The sequence below is a fragment of the Phymastichus coffea genome, unplaced genomic scaffold (assembly GCF_024137745.1).
Source record: "Phymastichus coffea isolate CEN01 unplaced genomic scaffold, Cenicafe_Pcof_1.1 PCOF00180, whole genome shotgun sequence".
NCBI classification, from domain to species: Eukaryota; Metazoa; Arthropoda; class Insecta; order Hymenoptera; family Eulophidae; genus Phymastichus; species Phymastichus coffea.
This window is the reverse complement of record NW_026706991.1, coordinates 12,771-36,255: the sequence shown is the minus strand read 5'-3', so window position 1 is coordinate 36,255 and position 23,485 is coordinate 12,771. Positions and strand designations below refer to the sequence as shown.

Sequence of the window (23,485 nt, the reverse complement as noted above, 5' to 3'; positions counted from 1 at the left end):
TTTTCTTTTCTGTACCCCTCCAAATTTCAAATCCAAAATTATATTGAAGTTATAAGAGCTGTATTAATAGGAATGGATTATTTCGGAAAATAACCCATTCCTATTAATGCTGCTCTCATTAATAGGAATAGGCTATTTTCTGAAATAACCCGTTTCTATTAATTAGTACAACTGTAATAAAAAAATTACAGAAAAACTGCGCGTGGTTAACAAAGATAGCAAAAGTTATTTATAACTCCACGAAATTTCATTTATTAATAGGAATGGGTTATTTCAGAAAATAACCCATTCCTATTAATAAATACAGCTGTATTAATAGGTATTAATAGGAATGGATTATTTCAGAAAATAACCCATTCCTATTAATGCAGCTCTTATAACTTTAATATAATTTTGGATTTGGAATTTGGAGGGGTACAGAAAAGAAAATTTAGATAATTTTGAATAGTCCAAATAGGCATAAAGCTATTTATTTAAAATTTTTTAAGAAAATTCACCATTTTTCTGCTAGGATAAAAAATTTTATTATTTTTTGCATTTTACTGTGTTTCTATGAAAAACGCTGTATAATTCAAATTCTACAGGGGTACAAATTATATTTTTGGATTTCGTAGATGGTACAAATTAAGAAGAAGACATTCATAATCTTTTACATTAAAATTTCACGATTTTTCCGCCGAGAAACGAGATTTTCCGCAGCGCGGAAGACACGAAATTAGAATCGTCCAATTAGACTACGAATTAATTTTTTTCTCAATATTTTCGAGGGGTTCAAATTCCAAAATAACTATTTTTCAAATGGTACTGATTAAGGCAAGGCTGGTGGTGTATTTTGTTTTAGGAAATAAATACCGATGCGAAAATAGCTCGACACAAATAACATTTCATAAAAAAAAAAATGATCACATCTCACGTATGTCTAATTGTACTTCTCGAAAAATAATTATTTGTTATTGTACCTTTATATTTCTCAGAAAAAATAAAAAATATCGTTATCGATAATTCACCTCCTATTTATTCACATAAAAGACATAATTAAGCAAAAATAAATCCACAGAAAAATTGTACCTTCTGTAGTCTAAATTGTACCATCAGTACAATTCTATAAATTTGTTTCTAAAAGAAATAATAGTACAATTACAAATTACCACTAATTGTTACAACTTACAAGTGTCATCCGGAAATGCACTTTTCGCAGGCGTAGAGCTTTGTAATTGTCCTATTATTTCTTTTAGAAACAAATTTATAGAACTGTACTGATGGTACAATTTAGACTACAGAAGGTACAATTTTTTTATGAATTTATTTTTGCTTGTAATTATGTCTTTTATGTGAATAAATAGGAGGTGAATTATCGATAACGATATTTTTTATTTTTTATGAGAAATATAATGGTACAATAACAAATAATTATTTTTTCGAGAAGTACAATTAGCCATACGTGAGATGTGATCATTTTTTTTTATAAAATGTTATTTGTGTCGGGCTGTTTTCGCATTGGTAAATAAATATTTTTCCTATCAGAGTTTCCTACTTTATCATTCGAATAATCAGCTGTTTTTGCGGATGTAGGAGTTTAAGAACACACGTTAACTTAGGACTTTGTATATTAACATGACTAATTAAATTTTAGAGTGTAAAAATTACAATAAAACTATTTTCAGTTGGTAAAATTTAAGGTAAAGCTAGAAATATATTTTTTTCTTAAGAAATAAAAGATTTTCCTGTAAAATTTATCAGTATTACAATCGCACAAAAACATTGTATTATTCAAATTCTACAGGGATACAAATTAGTTTTATGTATTTTTTAGATGGTACAAATTAAGAAGAAGGCATTCATATATTTTCTTTTTTAAATCGCATATTTTTCTGCTGGAGATAGATTTTCCGCCGTGCATGCGCAGTAATACGTTAATTTGAATTGCTAATCTACCCTACGAAAATCTTTTTTTCTCTGTTTTTAGAGAGGGTACAAATTCCAAAAAAACATTTTTCTGATGGTACAAATTAAAATGAAACAAGTGGTATTTTTTTTCTTTTAAGATATCTATCATTTTTCTGCCAGGAGTATGAGTTTTCCGAAATTTCGTTTTTTTCGCTTTTTTTTAACATTTGGGGGGGAGGGGGTACAAAATCCAAAAAAGCAATTTTCGAGTGGTACAAATTAAGACGAAACTAATGGTATATATATTTTTTTTTAAATCAATTATTTTTCTGCCAGGGTCGCCTCGATTTAATCCACGTGAAGACTGCACTAATCAGCTGTTGCTCATTATAGTTACTAATAATGCCAAAAGATGACTGTAGTAAACGCTGAAATGCCTGTGAATGTAACCGCTTGCTTGCTTACAGAGCTTTCAAGAATTTAAAAATGGTCTCTTCAGTTATTTTGATTCTCATACGTTTTGAGTCCGTGTGAGAAAGTTAATTAAATATTTTTACCATAATAATTTCGTAAGATAACATTTTCTTTTCCTTTAGGAGTGGATAATTATTATTAAAAAATAAATTAGCGACATATTTGTCTGAAAAAGTAAAAATTACGTGATATTTTAACAAATACAATAAAGGTTTTTACATTTGAATTGTTTATTTGTACCTTATTATTATTAGAAATAAAACTGTAGTATAAGTAAATCAATATATGTATATTGACATCTTGTAAATTAATTATTGCAGAATTAGATTTACCATTTTTAAATACAACATGAAAAATTTCACAGCAAAAACTTTGTAGACAGAGGCGGTTTCGTATAATGTGATCGAGTTTAATGCATCATGCTAGTAATCTTCCCTCTTCGCTACTCGTAGTACCGTGGATAAAGAATTATTAATCAATGAAATTTTTAAAGATGTTGATTTCGTACACTTGCATTCCCATACGCATCGTTCTTATGTACTTGCAACCATTTGACGAACGACATTTCATTTATTCCGGTGACCCGACTTTTGAAAAAAACTAAAATTATTTGTCACTTGCCAGAAAATGTTCAGCTTGATACTAGTAGCTCTGGGAATGATGCATTCATAACAATGACCTTTTTTCGAAAAGAACAATGATAATTTTAGCAGTCACGAGGAAAGATTAAAGGACGTTCGAGGCGTCTCGCTTACTTTTCTTCTCCGTGCTTCCTTCGGGTTTGCGCGCGCCTCGCTGACGCAATGCCGCGGCTTCATTCGTTAAATCTCAACGGCGACGCACTGCCTCTTATTTATGGATCACGCGACGTGGACAATCGGCTTGGCACACGTGACGTCGCGTGACGTGGCGCCTGGTAGTGCACTCGCATGTGTATTACACAAGGGAACAAGTGGCGTCGTGCGCGCGTACTGCACATCGCCGCATGGGACCCCAATGGATTTGCCTAGCCGACGTTATCCATTAAAAATCGAAACGCACCGGATTCGATTGCGAAATCGATACGACATGATGGATCTCTACTCTCATTCTTTCTTTGAGATAATAATGTACGTCAGAGTTTGCATCACATTGTAAAATGTATTTAAATGTAGACAAATATCGAGAATGGAATCATTTCCTTTCTATTCTTGCATCGATCGTATAGGAATAGTGGCGTTAGATTAGTAAGCTTTTAGCAAATTTTTATAGGATTGATTATTCGTATCATCAAAAACGCGTAGTATAATTAATTTACGAACAAAATTTATTTAGAGATGAAACAAAAGCAAAAAATAATTATGAATAAAAAAAAATATAGTGTTTGTTTCAATTGTTTATGATAATATTCACCACAAGATATGGATAACTATGTCAGCTGCATTTAGAAAACGGTTCCAAAGAAAAAAATCATCATTTTTTCCAACCAAATGATCTAAATAGCATCTAGATAGTGCACAACATCAGTAAAGTAAGAGACTATTTCAAACAGCAAGTTAGAAAAAAATTATAAAAATAATACTTGAGTAGTAATTACACCAATTGCTTCAAATTGAACCTAAATTACTCTGGCAGTCAGTCTTCATGATATTAATTAAAAAATGATCCCATTTGTTAATAAATTCTCGTAATTGTTCGTATATCTTTGTATATGTGTCGCATACACTATATCGTTCATTGTATATCTTATAAATGTTACTTGAAGTGATAAGTTTTCATTTTTTTCTTAGCTAATCATCATTTGAACTATAATTAGTTAAGTACGCGTTTACGAGGCTAGTTATAGTTCAACGATCGATCCATTCTATAAAATAAATTAAATGAATTGGAAATCAAACATGTTTGTTTTTTTTTTCTTTCACGATCCATAAAACGAAACGAAACAATAAAACTATGCCATATATGTATTTATACATACATGCTCACGTAAATCTCTATATATAGTAATCATCGATTCCCAAATCAACTTCTTTTGTCATACACATCAATTACGCGCTTGCGCGATCGCTTGTGCATGCGTTCGTTCGTACATATGCAAGTGTGCACAAGCCGACTTGTGTCGTATAACGTTTGCGCAAAACCAATTGTTCGACAGTAATTGTATAGGCAAGGAATCAATCGTATATATACGCATCGAAGATAGATACATTCTAGATGATTCTTCTCATCTCTATCAAACGATCTAGCATACTTGCAAGCAAATAAAACATCTTTTAAAAAGCGTTTAAGAGCTTTCCATTTTAGAATACTTCACGCTTTCATTTTTATTTTGATTCTGAAAATAATAAACTTACGAGTATCAATTCTTTGCGTAATATCATAATTACGTAGAATATGTATTTTCTAAAAGTAAAGCTTTCTGTTGATAAAATTAAAAAGTATATCAATATGGTACTCAGGAACTGTTGTCATAAAAGTTACTGACCCATGCATTTCAACTTCAATGGCTGATCTTTGCATTATCCACTTCAATTTTACGAATATAATTAGTATCTCTATACCTACAAAGAGATAGATTATCTGCACACAATAAAAATGAATCGGGTTTTTTCAATCATCGTTCAATATTTTATCAACCTCTGAACAAACATAGTGTAATTCGTAGTATAAAGGATATTTAAAGATTATTTTGAAATATACATCCGAAATAATTGTTACGATGCCGATTTCTAAATTTTTTAAGACGTTTTAGATGAACAAATAAAAATAAAAACCTTGTGTTACAAACTCTAAAACTGGATTGATTGACAAAATCAAGACTTACGTCGTTACATTGATAAGCCATAATATTGTTCTACACAAATTAGGTATGTTCTAAAGTATGGAAATTTTCTTTGTACAAACGACGCCTACAAGCTCAAAATTAAAGATGATATATTTGTAGCTTGCACGTCTAATCATCTTCATTCAATGGTAATATGTATATTTAATTAAAGTTTCAATTATAAAATATTTATTTCCTTTTCTGATTTTTAGAAAATGTAAAAGATTATAAATTTAAACAGAATCAAACATGTCTATGTTTCGTTCGTAAACTTTATATTAAGTAAAACTTATCTGAGTAGCTTTCTCGAGCTATATATAGACGTTTGGTAAAGAGATACCTGCGATTAGCATTGAATCGCCAATGATGAATAGAAGAAACATTGAATCATCAAAACGTCCATCGATATTACGACGCGAGCGATAAGCATCAAACCCGTTAATTATCTCGTCAAACTCATTGGGTAAATTCGAATCGGCAAAAAGAAAGAAAAAAACGGAATAAGTAACTTCAACTAACTCGGACAATAATCGGCTAACTCGCTGCAGTATCGCGCGACATGCCCGCAATATCGACGTCATCTCTGATGAAACAGAGCCGTCGGTCGGGAGGCTCGTCTTGTGGTCGCGGGGGTTAATAGGAGCGCATGCGAATGTGTAGCTGATGCTGCTGCTGTGCGCGTTAAAATTAAATCTAGCGGGGCCGACTAAGCTTTACTTGCTCTAAGGCGTCCTCTGGCCTCAGTCTCAAGAGCATTCGCAGCCAGTGCGGCTGCTACATCTTGATACGCCAAAAAAAAAAAAAAAAAAACTATTTGCTTTTTTTCTTTTTCGACATTAATTTTTTTGTTCGGCCCGTTTAGTTTTTTTCTCTGTCTTTCCGTTATCGTTGTGTTCGTACCGAGCGAGCGCGTGACCGCGTTTGTCGTGCGTTTGTGACCAACGCAACTTACTTCTCAGTGTCAAGTTTGGGACGAGGTTGCATACTAAACCACGCGGATGCAGCACGTCAGGTAATTCAGTTTTTCTTTGCTTCCTCACTTCGAATCCCGTAGTTCTTTTTTTTTTCATTCGCCATCGTTATTTGCTCAATGAAGCTTTAGATCGGTCAGTCAACGACGTTGGTAGGCGGTGGTTGAGACGTTCGTCGGAGGAAAGTTTGCACGCGCGCGCGACTTGTTGCATAAACAACAACGGAATCCCGAGCCAATGTCGTACGTGGCGCGGCTTTGAACTAATTATTGTTTTAATCTTTCGCGTAGGAATCGTCACCCTAACGGAAAAAATGCGTCAACCTTTTTCGTGATTATGTAACCTTATCGACACTAAGACGCTCGTTTCTGTAGCGACCGCTATCTTTGACGAGCTACCGCGCGAAATATTTTTCAACTTTAACGGATATTATTAGCTTGCTCTAAGTGAAAAAAAAAATAAATACATTGTCGCGGCACGCAATGCCAATTTGTACGAGGAAACTTCATTGTGTGACGAGGGAGAGAAAATATAACAAAGATGCGTGAAAAGTCCCAACGGTAAAAAGCTTACTCTGACATTAATTTGTTTTAAGTGTCCGATAAAGCATTGGGACAAAAGAGCATCGTCGTGGCTGTTGCAAAATCAAAAAGTGCGTACACAGTAGTGACGTGTTGTGCATGCAAGTACGTCAATATATGTAAATATATGCGATCAATGTAAAAGTAACAGCCGGAAAGCGACGCTGATTCACGCGAAAAAGATAGAGTCGCAAAACTAAAGTAAACGGTTGTATTAATTGTTCGACTGTCAATAACGGCAAAGGATGAAAACGTGACGAGTTTGAAAAACAAATCGATCAGAGGCAGGTTAAGTTGCGGCGTGCGCGCGCGTTCCCATTGAAATCAATTGTAACTTATTGCAAGGCATCTTCGTTGCGTGCTGTTGTTGTTTTTCGTCTGGCAATGAGAGAAACTTGAATATTAGCGCGACTGTCAGTGAAAACACAAGGGCCGAGTGGAAAAAAATAGGCGCGAGGTAGACAAGAGAGAGAGAGAAAACTTTTTCGGCGTCGTGTGCCAACGGACTTGACTGTGCCGTGACAAAACACACTTGCGCATTAGTTTTTGACTTCGTCGGCTAATCACTGCTTGCTTACAGTTGTGTATCATGCAAGTTTGCTGTTCGAAGTCACTTTGAAAATTTTATGCATTTTACAAATCGAAGACGTTGCTTTTTAGCAAAATTACTTGGCGAACGGGCAGGAAAATAACACTTTCCCCGGCGACTTAAAAAAACATACAATTGTAATTAGTAATCCAGTTTCTTTGAAGGAGCAAAGCGTATTAACTCCCAGTTGCGAATAGTAAAATACTACGACAAGCTGTGATTGACCGTTCACAGTTATCGCCTCTGCATCGAGCAATTTGTTACACATCGTGGCGTAATTTGCTGCGAGTCGTAAAAAGTCTCTTAAGCCACTAAAATGGCCGCGTTGCGCAATTCTTTGCGGTGGAAAAAGAAGAAAAAGTAGAGGAAGAAAACAAAAATGTGTTGGAAAGGCCGCATCGCCGAGCGAAAATTGAGAGACGCGCGCGCGCGCACGTGGCGCATGAGATCTCGGCGCCCGCCCGCGGTGGCACGATCATCCGATGGCTTTAAATATCCGGCGTCATATCCCCACGTAAGCGCCGCCGTCTAAACGTGCTGATGCGCTTTTCATGAATCAGGCACACACATATTGCGACGAAAAATAGAATCGCGTGTGCGTGGTCGCAGGTTGCCGTCGTTTGGTCTGACTGACGAAGGGAAAAGCCGAATATTTCGCAGATAAATATTGAACTGTTTTCTCGAGAACTTTTCTACCTCTTTGATGAAATGAAATGAGTTTGTTTATTTATTTATTCATTATTTTTAAGATTAATAAAATCACGCAAGCTTTGGAATATTCATCAGTAGATTAAGAACTTTTATATCTGTCCTTTTAAACACTCCAAAGAGAAGCACATAAATGTAATATTACTGAATGAAATCACGTGCTGTCATTCCACATACATTTGATTCACTAAATAATGCTTCTGCAAAGTACATCAAGTCAGTGGAAAACATGGCGATGGTTAATTAATGAGAAATCTCATTTAATTAGAGTCGATCAATGGAAAAGACTGCACGAAGATTACGATCAATGAAGATCGTCAACAAGTTAGAATTTAAGTTTGTATTAGCTTTTGAAAAGTTCAACTGTTATCCAGAAATTTCAAATATGACGGTCGACGTTTTGCGACAATTTTAATCTTAACTCATGTCGATCCCCTCAACAAATTACAATCCAAAATATCAACGGAATCTATATTTGCACTAAGAATAGAATCAGAAGGGAATCTTTATGCGCTATAAATTTTAGAACCGAAGATAATTTAAAAGAGTTTCATACGTGAATCAATTACGACAGCTCACTATTTCGAGTTTTATTTTTATTTTAAAAATCTCGTAAAACAAATTTAAAAAATAGGGAAGTATGAAATCGATTATTCGTCACGTCATTAAAGCTCACAGAAAGCCTTATTTCGTAGTAAGCGCGAAACGGTAATGCAATCGACATATAATCAAAGCCGGTAATTATTCGATCAAGGGCATAGTCGCCTGCAACGACATCAGCGCCGCTTATTAGATCAGCTGCGTGGAGGTATGGGCTTTTAGTGCCGACAGCTGCGCTCTCGCCACGTTTTGCGAAACTTCATTGCTAACTCTGTACTTTTTTTTTCACTGAACAGCATAGTTTATGAAATTTAAATTGCCTGAAACTTTGATCATTTTTTGAGACGCTTTACAATAGAAAAATGTATGAGTGACTTTAACAAAATTTATATGATGCATTTTTTCTCATTGTTATGTCTGATTATTTGGATGTTGATTTTGAGAAGTTCAATTCAACATCTACTTATTAAGATCTTTGGGACGAAAAATTATTTTGGATCAGAATGTAATTGATTTGAGTATTGAATGAAAAACAATCTTTAAAGACAATCGCTTTTCGATGTACTATTTAAATAATTATTTATTTGCTTATCAAAACATTCTGAAATGTTTCGTGAATTGAACTTTTCAGGAAGACATCTCCAGATAATCTTTCCTGGTACCAAATTATGAACGGAAGGTAATATTAATAGTTTTTAATAATTATGTTAATACGAGGGTCGTTTGAAAAGTCCGTGCAAAAATAAAAACTGCTTGATTTTTTTTAATAAATCTTTTTTATTTTTCAACATAGTCTCCTTTTAGGCTTATACACTTCATCCAACGCTGCTCTAATTTGTTAATCCCTTCCAAATAATAGGATTTGTCCAAGTCTGTAAAATAGGCATTCGTTTCTGCAATCACCTCCTCGTTTGAATAAAATCTTTTCCCCGCCAGCCATTTTTTCATATTAGGGAACAAATAGTAGTCCGACGGAGCTAAGTCTGGAGAATAGGGGGGATGTGAAACGAGTTGGAACCATATCTCCACCAGTTTTGCGGCCACAACTGCTGAGGCGTGAGCTGGTGCATTGTCGTGGTAGAAGAGGACTTTTTTGTGGGCCAATCGTGGACGTTTCTCTAGCAACTCAGATTTCAAACGATCCAATAACGATGAATAATATTCGCCTGTAATGGTTTTACCCTTTTCCAGATAGTCGATGAAGATTATTCCTTGCGAATCCCATAACCTTCCCGGCCGAAGGAATCGTCTTCACCTGTTTCGGAGCAGATTTCCCCTTGGTAACCCAACCCATTGTTTAGACTATTCTTTGGTCTCCACCAACCACTCGATTTCTTTGATTGAAACAAATGTAAAACGCAAAGTAATTGGCCGATCTGGCTGAAACTTGATGTGTGCTCTTCCAAGATATGCCACTAACTGAAAATAACCTTGATACGCACTAGTAGCGCCATCTCTCTGACTTTGCACGGACTTTTCAAACGACCCTTGTATAGGCGTAGGGTATCCTTTTTATTAACAATATTCTTTGCATCTTCCTTCTATTCTTGCATACACATATATTTGATGGAATCTCTTTTAAATGGCTTCTCTGTTGTGCTCTGCATTTTCTATAATGTATTATTATTTTACTAATGCCAATTATTTTATCACTTCTAACATGGTGATGCTTTAAGGTAATTTTATTTGTATGCAATAGTTAGTTCAGAAAATATCAAATATGGAAAAAAACATCTATAAATATTGCACAATATTTTAGAATATTTTTCAATGAAATTGCTCGGTCATCTCACGAGGACTTTTTTTTCCTAAAAAGAATGTTTACGTTTGCATTTGTAACTACTCAAGTTTGTATGAAAACTGTAGTGAATGTATTATAGAGCAAATTGAAAAATACATTCGCAACTATTGACAGGAACAGTTCTTTACAGTTCATACAATCAATTGAACTTGCTGATAATTCAACTGTATTATTTAAATAAGTATCAGTATTCATTCTTAGCAATCAAAGTATATGTAAAAAGAAGAATCATAGTTCGAAATGACTAAATTTTTTGAATAAGAAACCAAAAGAAAGACTTCTTTCCAGTAAGACATAAATCGGATTTTACTTTGACTGAATGTTTGAACTTTTAGTCAAAGTACAACTATTAATTAATATTCTGAAAAATATTCAACGTCAATCAATAAATAACCCTACTATTATTAAAATTAGAAACTGAAGTATAGTATACGAAATAATTGTGTATCTACTGTCGGATAGAATACTTCTTTGACCTGCCTTTACTTATGAGTATAAGCTAAGTCATACGTTATACGTGTGAAAAGTGAACTTTCATGTATCAAAGCGCAATCTTTTGTCCAGTATTTCAGACGCCAAAAACAGATTTAACAGTATTATTCCGACTAAATTGTGTGTTAACCAATTGAACATAAGCTTAGTAAGAAAGATAATTGCATTTTAAAGTACTTGTAATAGGACGACAGATTTATTAAACAATAAATCGAGCATGTTCTTCAATTTTCTTCCGTAAAAAAACATGAAATTAAAAAATACAAACTTTGAAAAATTATTTATTTATCAGAGTTAGCGTCATTCCAAGAGAGATTTTGTCGATGCCGCTTATAGTTTCTATTTTACTTACATCAATCATACAAATATAATTTTTCTATCGTCAATATCACTATGACGAAGTTTAGCCGATAGCTAATGACATTTACTTTGCCCCGTGAGTGCGGTTTCGCTCCAACCCTCGCTTCAATAAACATGCCAATTATGCAACGGCAACTCGTTAGAAAAAATTACGCCTGTGGTTAAGTAAAAATCGACAGATGGGCGACCTTGATCATCACGCACGTACACGCCCGTGGGTTAATTTTAAAATTTACAAGCTCAACACACTCGGCAGAAGCGTCAACAGAGCATACATTGCAGAGTCATTCGCGTCGCGTGCGACGTTTCGCAATTGGAGCGTACGCTCGTGCTTCGTCTTGCGATATGCGTTTGCTTGCCGATGCATCGACAATCACTTGCGACGATTTCGGTGTGTACGACGGACTCCGTGGCACGCCGCCGACGCGCACCGCGATCTCATGCTACAATCTTGATGGCAAATAACATTGAAACCGGTGCTTTTAGCGAAGATTCAATGACGAGAGCACCTGATCGACTTTCTAATAGTATTTTCAGTTAGCCGTCGGCGATCCAATTGGAAAGTTTAGTTCGTGGCACATTGCTCAGTTTTCGTTTACCTCACATCCATAACACACATAGTTCAAGCTTTCAAATATCACATATCTACTTGCACAACTTTCACCGCACGCAGAACTAATATCTCGCCACATGATAAACTATGATTAGCTTTCAAACTATTTGTTAGCAAACAAAACCACGAAAGCCGAATTTTGCACTTGCAATCACAAATAGAGATTTGCCAATGACCCCACAGAGTTGGAACAAGCAATCATACGTGCATAGAACTCTAAATAAACGTTCTTGAATGACAACGCATGAAAAGCAATTTCCTGCGTATACGTATACAGTGCTTGGTTCACAAGTTTCCGCGATAGAGATCCGATGCAGATTTGCAAGTTAATTTGATTGTCGTTTCAACGTCGACAAGATAATGAAGATGGAAGCCGTGAAATCTAAATACATACAACGCGCATGAAGCAGTGGTCTCTCGGAAAAGAATGATCGACAGAATAGGGTGGACTTTGCAAAATTTTCTTCGCCCTCTAAGAAAATAAACTTGCTGAGATTAATAATTAGCACATTTCTGGGTCTGTAGGATGGACGAAGACGACTACGGGGAAGGCTTCATCGCCGAGTCGCATCCACTGAGACCGACGCATCTGAATGTCCCCTTGGGCGTTAGCCGAGATTCAAGGGCACCTAGTATCAGCAGCAGTGTTACCGATATGGATGTGCCCATTTACACCCGCGAGACCACCATACCACTCTCCGCTAAAAAGGTAAGCCAATTATGCGGCAAATGAAAATTTCATGCTCAGACTGCTAATTAGCGAATAACTATTATACTTTCCGTGGAATATTTATCTACGCCAATGATAAACACTGCAAAATAATCTTATTAATGTATTTATAAACATGTCGCCTAGGAACAACTGCGCACTTCAACATTCTTGATAATTGGTTGAGAAATCGAATTGGTGATTATTTGCGAATAATAATAAAGTGGTTATCAATCGATAAATAGCCTGCAGTCAACAACTCGAACAATTATAAGAATTCATGAAAATGGAGTAATAAAATTAATGTCGATTATAGCTTTTAAATATTCGTTGTTTACGAATGATTCAGTAAACATTTAATATGCTAGAATTATTGACTATTAGTTCGATCGCTGAAGTTATAACAATTACAAAAATTTTAGTTAATCAATTTCAAATCCGCGGTTAATTTAATCGTACTACATAATTCTTTTCGTCTGAAAATAGATTTTACACGCAACAGGTGCCTATGGATGTACACAGACACAAACACACACGCGAATATATTTATATTTGTATTTTAACGCTTATCAAGACAGCGTAATTCATCAACGCCGCAATTAGTTAAGCTCGACATATTACTACACCACGAACTCAACGTCAAAACGAAATTTGATACTTTATTATCGACCTTATTGAGCTACGAAGTTAGATACTTTGAACTGACAATTCCGAAGACAGATGAATTTTCGCTATTGATCAATGGTGGCATTTTATGTACTCCTTTTGGAACAGTAGATAACGTACCCAGGCCGGGAAAGTATTGGTACAATTCCATAGCTCGTGATAGTCAAACACGTAATATTAGTTTGCCAGTTTCCTGGCCGTGGTGCGTATGCTATTTTTTTTTTTGCCCAGCGAGGCCAAAATTAGCATGTTACCTACCGATTTTCTAATTAATAGGATAAAAAGTGATCTACTGGCAATTATTTCCGCGCGCTCAAAACGTATAACAAACGAGAAATACATCTCGCAAGAAATAAATTTATCACCGATCATCTCGAAGCCGTCAAACTATCCAATGATGAATGCATTTATCCGACAGCGGCATCGTATCGCAGCTGGTATCTTCGGATACAATTTCGAGTTGTCGCAGTTCCGAGATTCGCTTTCTTCGGTTACGCAATCACCGCCTATGCGATGATGCGTATTTAATTGGAAAATAATGGATGTGTAATGCCATTCATTGGCCTACGGAGAACATTGCATTAAGTACCCGTATAATAAGCATTTGGAAAATGCTAGAATCAATGTTGTGCTAGAAAGCTTCCGCCTCGCAACACTTATGATAAAGTTGAACCTGCCGTCAGGCGACACGTACCGCGATTTCGCAATGAAACCAGCTATCTCGCTTCTTATCGCTTTTGCTATGGTGATTTGGATTTCTTTTATCGTGGACGTCACCACGTTCGAAAAGCCAATTAATGCGATCACTGTTTGTCGGCTGATAACGACGAGCCTCCAAGAGAGTTCACGTGAAATACCAATTGCTTTTAACGATATGATCATTCCACGTGACTATAAACTTTTACCGGGCTCGATATGAGTTTCCGGCGGCGGTGAATTATTTCAAGTCTGCAAATTGACGACGCCTCGAGATATTTTTTCCATTCCACTGGGTGGTGGTGATATTCATTATTCCAATTTAGTTTATGTGATCGCCAAATTGAGAGGATGAACGATTTTTATTTGTACTCGTATTTCTCATGTTCAAAGTCTTGAACTCTGTATAATTATGTTTGTTTCGACATTTCAATATTTACATGCGAATCGAATCCCAAAATAAAATGCAGCTTTGATTCAATTTATCCAAGATTTCGCAAGACTTACAAAGTACGTCAGCCAGCTTATGAAATAAACGTAAAGCATCGGTAAACAACGATACCACTAATCGCAATTCAGAAAAAACTTCGTTCGACCTACAATTTTAAATCGATTCCAAAAAGAAAAGTAAAAATAAGGAAACTCTTTAAATTTGAATATCTACTGCGACGACACAAATTGGAAAAAGAAAATAAATAAGCATTAATCTCAATTTGCTATCAAAGTAACAGCTTCCGCAAATAATGACGAAAAGTTGGGAGCTTGAAGTCGCCGCATCCAACCAGAGAGTCTGACGCAATTCCCGGCGGACGAGCCTCCGACAACGCGTAACGCAACCTCGCGTACGGTACTTGTCATTTGCGATTGCAATTTTCTCGCTCGCACAGGATTGGCTCGAGGAAACCGCGATGGCGAACTAATTATTCTTCGGCCGACGGGTTCTGTGAATTCAAAAAGAGACGCGGGATGAAATTTCGATTTCTGACGCAATGATTCTCGTTCGCGACGACGACACTGAGCTGCGATACGAAGCGGACGCTTACCAAGAAGATGCACAAGGCAGACAAGATATCGATACTCGTATTTTCACTCAGAAATCAGTCTGTGTCTAGGCGACGGCTTTCCTATGTTTCCTCTTTATTCGGAGTTCGAATTCTCGAACGACTAAATGGAAATTTCGCAACGATCAGGCAAAGCTACAATATAGTAAAAAAGAAAAACGATCAATTCGACGTGAGAAAAAAAAAATTTCCTCTTGAAACTGCGACGAAGTAATATGAAATTACAGCGCAGAGCTATTTGACAAGTTTGAAGTTGATACGTCGTAGTTACGTAAGCTGCGACACACCCACGGCATAAGTTGTCGTCGCGGCTTCTCCATCCCCGACACGATCGAACGAGATAAAAGAAAACGAGCATTTACGATAGGTTCAATCATTGGAGGCCTCGTCTCTCTGTTCGTCGTCCTCGGCGTAGGTCAAGCGCGGGTTCGATTAAAGTTGCCCGCGACTGGCGCGAGCTGCTATGCCATTGGTGGATACTTGACGGCTCGTCTGGGGGCTCGACATCCCACTACTACTACTTTGGCGAATGTGTGGGTGTAGTAACGTCTTACGTGCGATACAGGTTGTCATGTGTTCGTAGGGGCGACGTTGTATGCCAAAGTACCTACTGTCACGATACATTTCTTTTTTTTTTTGCGGGTTTGCTTAGCAGAAAATGATACATAATTTGATTTTTCTCATTGACTGCGATTTTATTCATTCATTCACGAATACTCGTTAATATTCGCAAATGCATGTAATAAACCTTGCATTAAACGAATAAAGCTTTTCGTAACTCGGTGCTAGTCCCGCGAGTTACACGCTTGATTGGACCTCGTCGACTATGAATCTTAGAAATGGTCCCGATAAAACTTATATTGATTTTTCCAACAGTCATTATCTTTACGAGGTAGGCTGCCGCACGCTCAACATTGACATTTCATTTTTAATAGCTATTCTTATCACGAAAACAAACGTAGTAAATCCAGCGTGGCTTCAAAGCGATTTTCTTTCTCACAGCTCTACACCTTTTCTCCTTCTCTCGCGGCTGCGCAGAAAAGAGCTTTCCTCTCAACGATGGATTAATGACGACTGCGAGTGTTTGCTGAGTAAAGAACAGGCTGAAGCTCGAACTAATATTTGCGTTCACGAGCAAATAAGCTTAATAAATTAGGAACAATATCTCCGAGGAGAGCGCAGCTGACGTTCTCTTCGACTGTCAATGATGCAATCACTTTCGCGCCGAGAACCTGAGATTAATAGTATCAGTGATATGTCGTTATCGGGAATTCGCTGAAAATAAAACGAGACGAAGATCATTGATCGCGCCGCTTAGGAACATTACTCATCTTTCGAAATGCTGCAAATCGTGGCGTGCGTTTAAGGGAGCCCTAAAGGCCCTTTAACATACATACGGCACTGGGATTGTACAACTACATATGTAGCAGCAGAAAATCGGCGTCACGTGGCACGAGCGCTTACGTGATCGTCGTCACGTGCCCGACCGAGCCTCTCTGCGTACGCCTATACAAATGGCTTATTTACACCGAGAGACTGAGGAGAGGGAGCGAAAAGAAAAATCGCGAGTCAGGCTATTTTTAGGATTCGATTTTTGGGAGGCGATATAGCCGGTCGGATTTTGATACATACATGCCACTTTTTGTATCTCGTCGCTAACTCCACGCGAGCTAACATTTCCACGGTGAAAACAATACTGTCAAGATTACTCTTGCGATGAAAATAATGACGGGTGTAACGAAAAAGAAAAAAAGTATAGGAGTTTGTCGACATTTCGTTCCCCGAGATAACGATCCGCTCAGAATCAAAGAGATTTCTTGAATTCTGGAGCCTGGCCAACAACGCGAAACGCGTACTGCGATAGACCGAAATAGAAAAACGACTCACCCCACTTTTCAAATGCTCAATTATGACTACGCTATTGTTCGATAAGAACTAATACGCTTTTAAAGTGAGTGAGATGAACCTTACGAATTCCGCGGCGTTGTAAATTGAAAGATAAATAAACTTTTTTCTGTACTGTCACGTCTACAACAGGAAAGCCCATAAAATCGTTATACTTATATGTAAAGCTACATCTCGCAGTTCTTCGACGTTTATTTGCAACCATGTAGACAATTACATCTGAATGGACTTAGTCGGAAGCTCAGCGCGTCGCACTTATTTATTCCGGCATTGCTGCAACGTAAACCAAACAGATTCATAAATCCAGCTTATCTACCGAAAAAAAAGCTGCGAGCTATCGCGATTAACCAATAATTGTCAACGATAACTTAATGTTGAACGAAGCGGCTGAGGCGCGTTGCGAAAGCCGCATTTTCGGTGGCAAAGAAGGGGCGTGTACGATGACGTTACCACAGCGTCATCGACCAGCCGATCGTTAGCGTGTGCCAGCATTCACGTGCGTGTGTAAGTGTGTAAGTACAATATCGACCAAAGAGAGCGCCACGTGACGTCGCCCGGTGCGAGCGAGGACATACCTTTCGGCTTATCTGACTCGACATTTTTCTTCCTTTTCCTTTCGAAGTTACGCCAGGCATAGATGAAACATTGAAAGTTTCCAAATGTAGTAAAAAATGCTTTGCCAGATCCCGTTTAAGTCAGATTAACTGGTACTTGCGGTCAGGATGATAAAATCGTGTGGATTTTTCGTGACTTATTGTCAAACTTTTTTGAAATGATTCTAAATTTTTATAATCATTATTTTGCTCGTTAACTTGACTAATATTTTTAATTTTAGAAAAAAAATATGTATAACAAACTATCTGCAAACATAGACTTAACTTCATATTCGCTGCGTAATAACTTTCAGTTATAGAGTACTCGAATCTAAGTACTATTGCAAGTGACTATGAACATTACGAAATTTACTCAATTTATAACAAACTGTTTGTTTCTACTCTTAGTTAATTCTCGATTGCAAAAACATAAAAAATCTCGTGTCATTGCATCACTCATTTATAGCCAACGACAACACATGATAACAATTGCAGATTTGTCATCATTGACGACATATCCAAAAAGCAAATCAACTCCCTCCGAATCTCCACAAATATAGCAGAAAAAACATCTCGAAGTAAAGAAACTAACGGAAAACACATACCCAACCCACCCCAGAAGTGCGCACATGCACGCACACGCGCACACACGCACAACACAACACAGTGAAACTACCCTCGACGCCACATCGGCTGGGAAATTCGGCGTCTGCGCACAGCCGTCCTCGTGCGCGCGCGCAGGGGATGAAAGGGGGTGGGCGGTTCAGTGTCAGATCGAAGGTCTGCTCCGTCGGAACAGTAATAGTGGTGGAGTTGGTGTGCCACGAGTTGTACGCACGGTTTTTCTCGAGGGGTGAGTCTCGCACCATGTAACGTTCATCTTCTTCGGTCGAATGAGCCTTCGCGCATCACGCTGCTCGCGATTCAGGGTCGCGAGCGCGGGCCGGATAATTTCAATTTCGCTCCTTCGCCGAGGGATCGATGAGTAGGTGGCTTTCGTTGCCGGAATATAGGTTAGAAGCGCAGGTCCCGTCTGTATCGTATACATAAGCGAGGATATTCGCCCGACTGACATACCACGGGGAGTGACCGAAAGCCTATTTAGCTCGCAGGAAAATTCATGGCAAAAAAGTATTTTTAACGCAAGGCATATCCTTCCACGATTAGCCGTAATGTACTTGGCCAACATTTTCCGCCACTTATGGAATATGTTTAAACTCTCGTGTATTCCGCAACGAAGGTGCTCCGAGCGCATAAAGCCTGCCGTAAAGTAAGTTTACTACTGAAACATGTAAGCACGTGGGTTCCATTGAACTCCATGCAAAAATGAGCCGCTGGCCTGTTTTTCCATTCGCGAACGTATCAAGAACGAAAGAATCCTGTCGTCGCGCGAACCCTGCAGTTACGTAAGATTGCAAATCGACATTTCGCAGCTTTCAGTGTCTCATTACCTCGTTACGCAGTCAAGTCGTAGATTTGTTTACGCTCAACAATATGTCTGTTATAAAATAAATCAGAGTGGCGTTGTTTCGCGTACAGACGGTGAAATCGGATTGGCGAAAGAGTAGCGAAAACCTATAAAACCTTTGAAGCTTTATTTTAAACTGCAAGTACGCAGTTGACTAGCTTAACTGAAGAATTCAAGTTAATGTAATAATACTAAGAAAAAAATTGCTACATACGATGTTTTTTCATTAATCATTTCGAGTTTCATTTTTACAACTGCACTTGCGGCACTTTGAATACTTGCAAAGTAAATACGTCGTCGAATAAGTTATCGTATAATTAATTATGTTAATGTTATTTAACAACTTTTACGTCAAAGCTCATGACCGTGTAATATAAGCTGCCAATATGTAAATTGTTTCACCTGTAGGTCAAACTTTATCTTGCAAAGTATAAAAACAAACTAAATTTATTGTGCTTTTTCAATCTTCAAATATTTATTCAATCTTCTTGAGTAATCCAGGAAGACGTGGACGTGACTAAATGCACGTGGCTCAAAATCCTCAGACTTGTGGATACTCCTCGAGTAGCTTTATATGGTATATAGCAACGAATAAAAGTTACCTTGTTGTACATGCACAAAGGATCTCTTTGAAATATTTTTTTACCTTGCTCTTGTTAATCGTCGTGGTCAATATGGTTCTTGTCTATAAGCATAGGAAAATTTACTGAATAATGTATTGTTGTATCTAAAAATAATATAGTGAATGAACACGGTGAAAAAATGTATGTAAAAAAATGAACTTGAAATAAATTTTACAGCGTAACGGTTAAAATAAATTATAATATTTCCTAAATGTGCTTCTTAAAAAATCAATGATATTCAAAAGAACAACTTAACTAAGGAAAATCCAATTCAATTACGTAATCGCGATATATGATTTTATCAAAATTTATGAACTTTCCTTAATCATCTCAACTAACAACTTTCAAATCACATTCTCAACTCATCATTCAGTTCACAATTCATAATTTTTAATGTAAGAGGAATTCTCCTCCGTGAGAAATTTTTAATAGAAGCACGTAACCCACAAGACTCGTCGACGCTATTTCCACACTCCGTTCTTAGAAAACCTTTCGTTCCTTTGACTTACGAAGTTCTCAATTATCCTAATGGCAGCTGAGTTTGACGCCTCTTATACAGAATGAAAATCGCACGTAGAATTTTTTTTTAACTACATATTTACAGCAACAAAAAACTTTTCCCAATAGATCCTAGAAATTCCATTACTTGCGAGTATCTACCCTTGACCTTAGCACGACTTTCGTTTCTCTCACGCATGCGCGTGTATCAGCAACAGGAGAGAAAACTGTCCGGGCTATCTTTTCGCGTTATCGGCGTGTTCCGCGCGGTGAATACTAGCTTCTGCGAAATTAACAATTTTTGTTTCTCTCTCGAAAGTCACGGCGCGCAGATCTATTCTTATTTGGCTGCTCGCGGGCTCTCGGCGCCGGAAGTACGCGCAGTTCGGACCCGAGCGGCCTGACGCATGCCCGCGAGCGGCAGTCGAGAGGCGCAAAAACTTGCCCGAATGCGCCAAGACGAATCGCGGAATCTCGTTTAGGCAAACGATGCTGTGAGCGCGCGCGAAGCAGTTATCGCGCGACGCTAAATTGGCGGCGATCTGATTAATTCATTAAGCGGCCAACTATGTAGATTGCCGCTTGTTAAGCAATCAAATAGAATCCGCGATGTACTGCTTTTTTTTTTCGACCAATCCATCGCGTTTCGCCGAAGATTCGCTCGTTACAACGTCGACGCCGCGGCATCCTTTCTTCGCAATTAATTTTTATCAGCGCGTTCACCTTGTGCAACCGCCAGCATTTTTTTCCCCCGTCCACGCGTGCACGTCAACAGAGAAAAATAGGTCTCGAGGAAAGAATATCCGTCTGCGTGTTTTCGATAATGCTGCGTTTATTTGAATACAAAAGTATGCTTAAGCGCGCGCGTCAAGCTCCACGGGTTCGTAAGCGCAATGAAAATTAACCTGCGTGTCGCGCTTGCGAAACAGGTCTCGGAAATAAAAAAATCTCGTTATCGCGCCGTTTCGTCCGATTCGTTTCGAAGGCGTCGCCGGCTCGTGGAATTTTCGCGCAGAGCAAGTCCGACGTATACGAGAAGCAGAGGTAAATTGGGCTCGCGAAACGCGATTCTCTCGCTGCTCTCGTCGAGGAAGAGTACCCGGCGATAATGTGTTGCCCGATCCGAATGAAAAAACTGCGGCCGCACCGCGGCGGAATAATTTTCGCGACCGTGCGTGCGTTCGCGCGCGTAGGATGAATGACCGTGCGCGAACCCGCGCGGCGCGCGCTTATCTCGCTGCCCCTCTGTGCAAATGAGGTGTTTGCCGCGCGCGAAAACGACGCTCTCGCGGAAGTTTCCTCGCTAGCATGAGAATTGTCGTGACTATTTTTCCTATACAAATTGCGTTTATACCTCCAGTGCGAGCACATCACAATGGGCATTTGTGTACTATTACTTCGGGCAACCCACGATATAGAGGCTCGATCTGCATGTACGTTCTTGGATCTCGTTGGCAATACGCGTCTTGCAAGTTTGAATTCGTTTGTCCCGCTCATTGAGAATAAAACACGTACTTACATAGCGATGAATTTATTATAAAATTATGTTTTCGATTTCGGAGCAAAATGTCACTGGCATATTACCCCAACTCATTTTGTGGCATTTTGCCCCGAATGCGCTAAAAAATCTTAAAGTAAAAAAAAAAAAAAAAAACTCGTATTAAGAAAAACGTATAACTATGGAAGAAAATAAACCTTAAAGTAGCAGAAAATTTTAGATTATCACCAAGTTTATGAAACTATGTCTAGAAAGCAACTGAAAACTACGTCAGTATACTGTAGTATTTACGCGGTATGGTCAGCTGTTTATAATAAACACCTCAATCTTGCTCATATCCATATCTATTTATAATTATAGGAGATATCGCAAAGTGGCATATTCCCCACACTGTCATATTACCCCGAATCATCTTATAGGTACACTTGTCAAACTTTATTCTTGGACAGCTGATTTCGTTGTTCAGCATGGTTACGATCAGCAAGTTTCATTTAATCGATCATAAGGAACAGCTTGATTATTGAGGCACACGTTGAGGCAAGTAAGCAAGTAACGATTAACGATGAGAGCCGCGTTCGCATGAGGTGGAGCAGTTTGGTCGCAGGCCAGGCCGACCTTGGTCTTAGCCAAAATGATTTTGGAAATTCGCCACGATATTATTTCAACGATCGTGAGAAGCTTGCAACGTCTTTAATCCACTTGATCACTTTCTACTTGTTTATACCGCCGACCGAAGGCTCATTGCTTACTTTTTTACACGAAATTATTACTAACATCTACTAACTGATAAACGTTTTTTCTGTTTGTTTGTAGCAACATAATATGGATACCGAAAAGGTAATAAATTTCAGTTACTAACTACAGATCGCTTGTGATTTGATTGAAACGTATTCATTCGATTCAAGTTAAAGCTGAGACAAACAGTAACATAACACTAAAATCAATGTCGCATTGTATCTCCCGAAACCAAACAGTACGTTCCAATCAAAACGAATTAAGTATTCTGCATCCATAAAAATCACACTAACACTCAACAATTAAAAAACAACTTATTTTCAATCCAAACGAATAATGCAAACAGTCGAAGGATGATAATCCAGAGCAAGTTACGACGCCCACGGCACTTGCCCCCGCAGACAAGGTATACATTCTTTATACAGAAACACAAGCACATACTTTGTTCCCCTGCGCACCCCTTCACTTATATTATTTGTACAAGCACTCCTACTTGCACTTGTATGCACTTCCATTCGCACTTTCGCAATTCCATTTTTTCACTTTTATTATCGTGCAAATAACTGATTCTTGAATCATTATATGTAACTGACATAATAATCTACTAACACACTTCTCTGCTTTATTTGTAGCGAGCGAGATCCGATAAGGATGTGGTAAGTTAACAACTGTAACTTTTCTTATCCTTTCTTAATTCTTATCAGTAAAGACATCGTTACGGTATGCAGATAATTACAAATGATACAAAATTGCTCGACTTCGATAAGAATGAAGTAAATTCATCCTTCGCGAATGATCATGAGTCTCTGAGGGATGAATCCGCTCGCCCGTTGTCCTTGTGAAAAATTCCTTGCATCAAGCGCGGAAATCAAATTCCAGTCGATCTCTAGAAAAGAATCTGGATCGAGGTCTTCGAATCATTGTGCTATTGACCTTCCCATTACTTGCGATTTGCGGAGATCGATACGATTTTCCCATCGTTTTGTTTATATCTTTCTTTCTTTCTTTCCCGTTGGCCGTGGAGTGACATTTTTGGAACAATTTGTTATCTTTGCCACGTATCGCTAAATCAAGCGGAGCTATCAACGCTAAACGATATTTGTTCTATCGGAGTCTGATTTTGAGATATTCAGGCAAATTTAACATATTGTATT

The 23,485-nt window shown here is 37.8% G+C and overlaps 1 long non-coding RNA gene across 1 annotated transcript; it reads left to right on the top strand.

The window, feature by feature from the left end:
* Positions 1-18,284: 18,284 nt before the first annotated feature.
* On the top strand, positions 18,285-22,735 carry LOC131673497 (uncharacterized). The gene is made up of 3 exons (XR_009302715.1): positions 18,285-18,362; positions 22,410-22,433; positions 22,678-22,735. It is a non-coding gene; the product is annotated as an uncharacterized LOC131673497 (long non-coding RNA).
* The last annotated feature ends 750 nt before the right edge of the window (positions 22,736-23,485 follow it).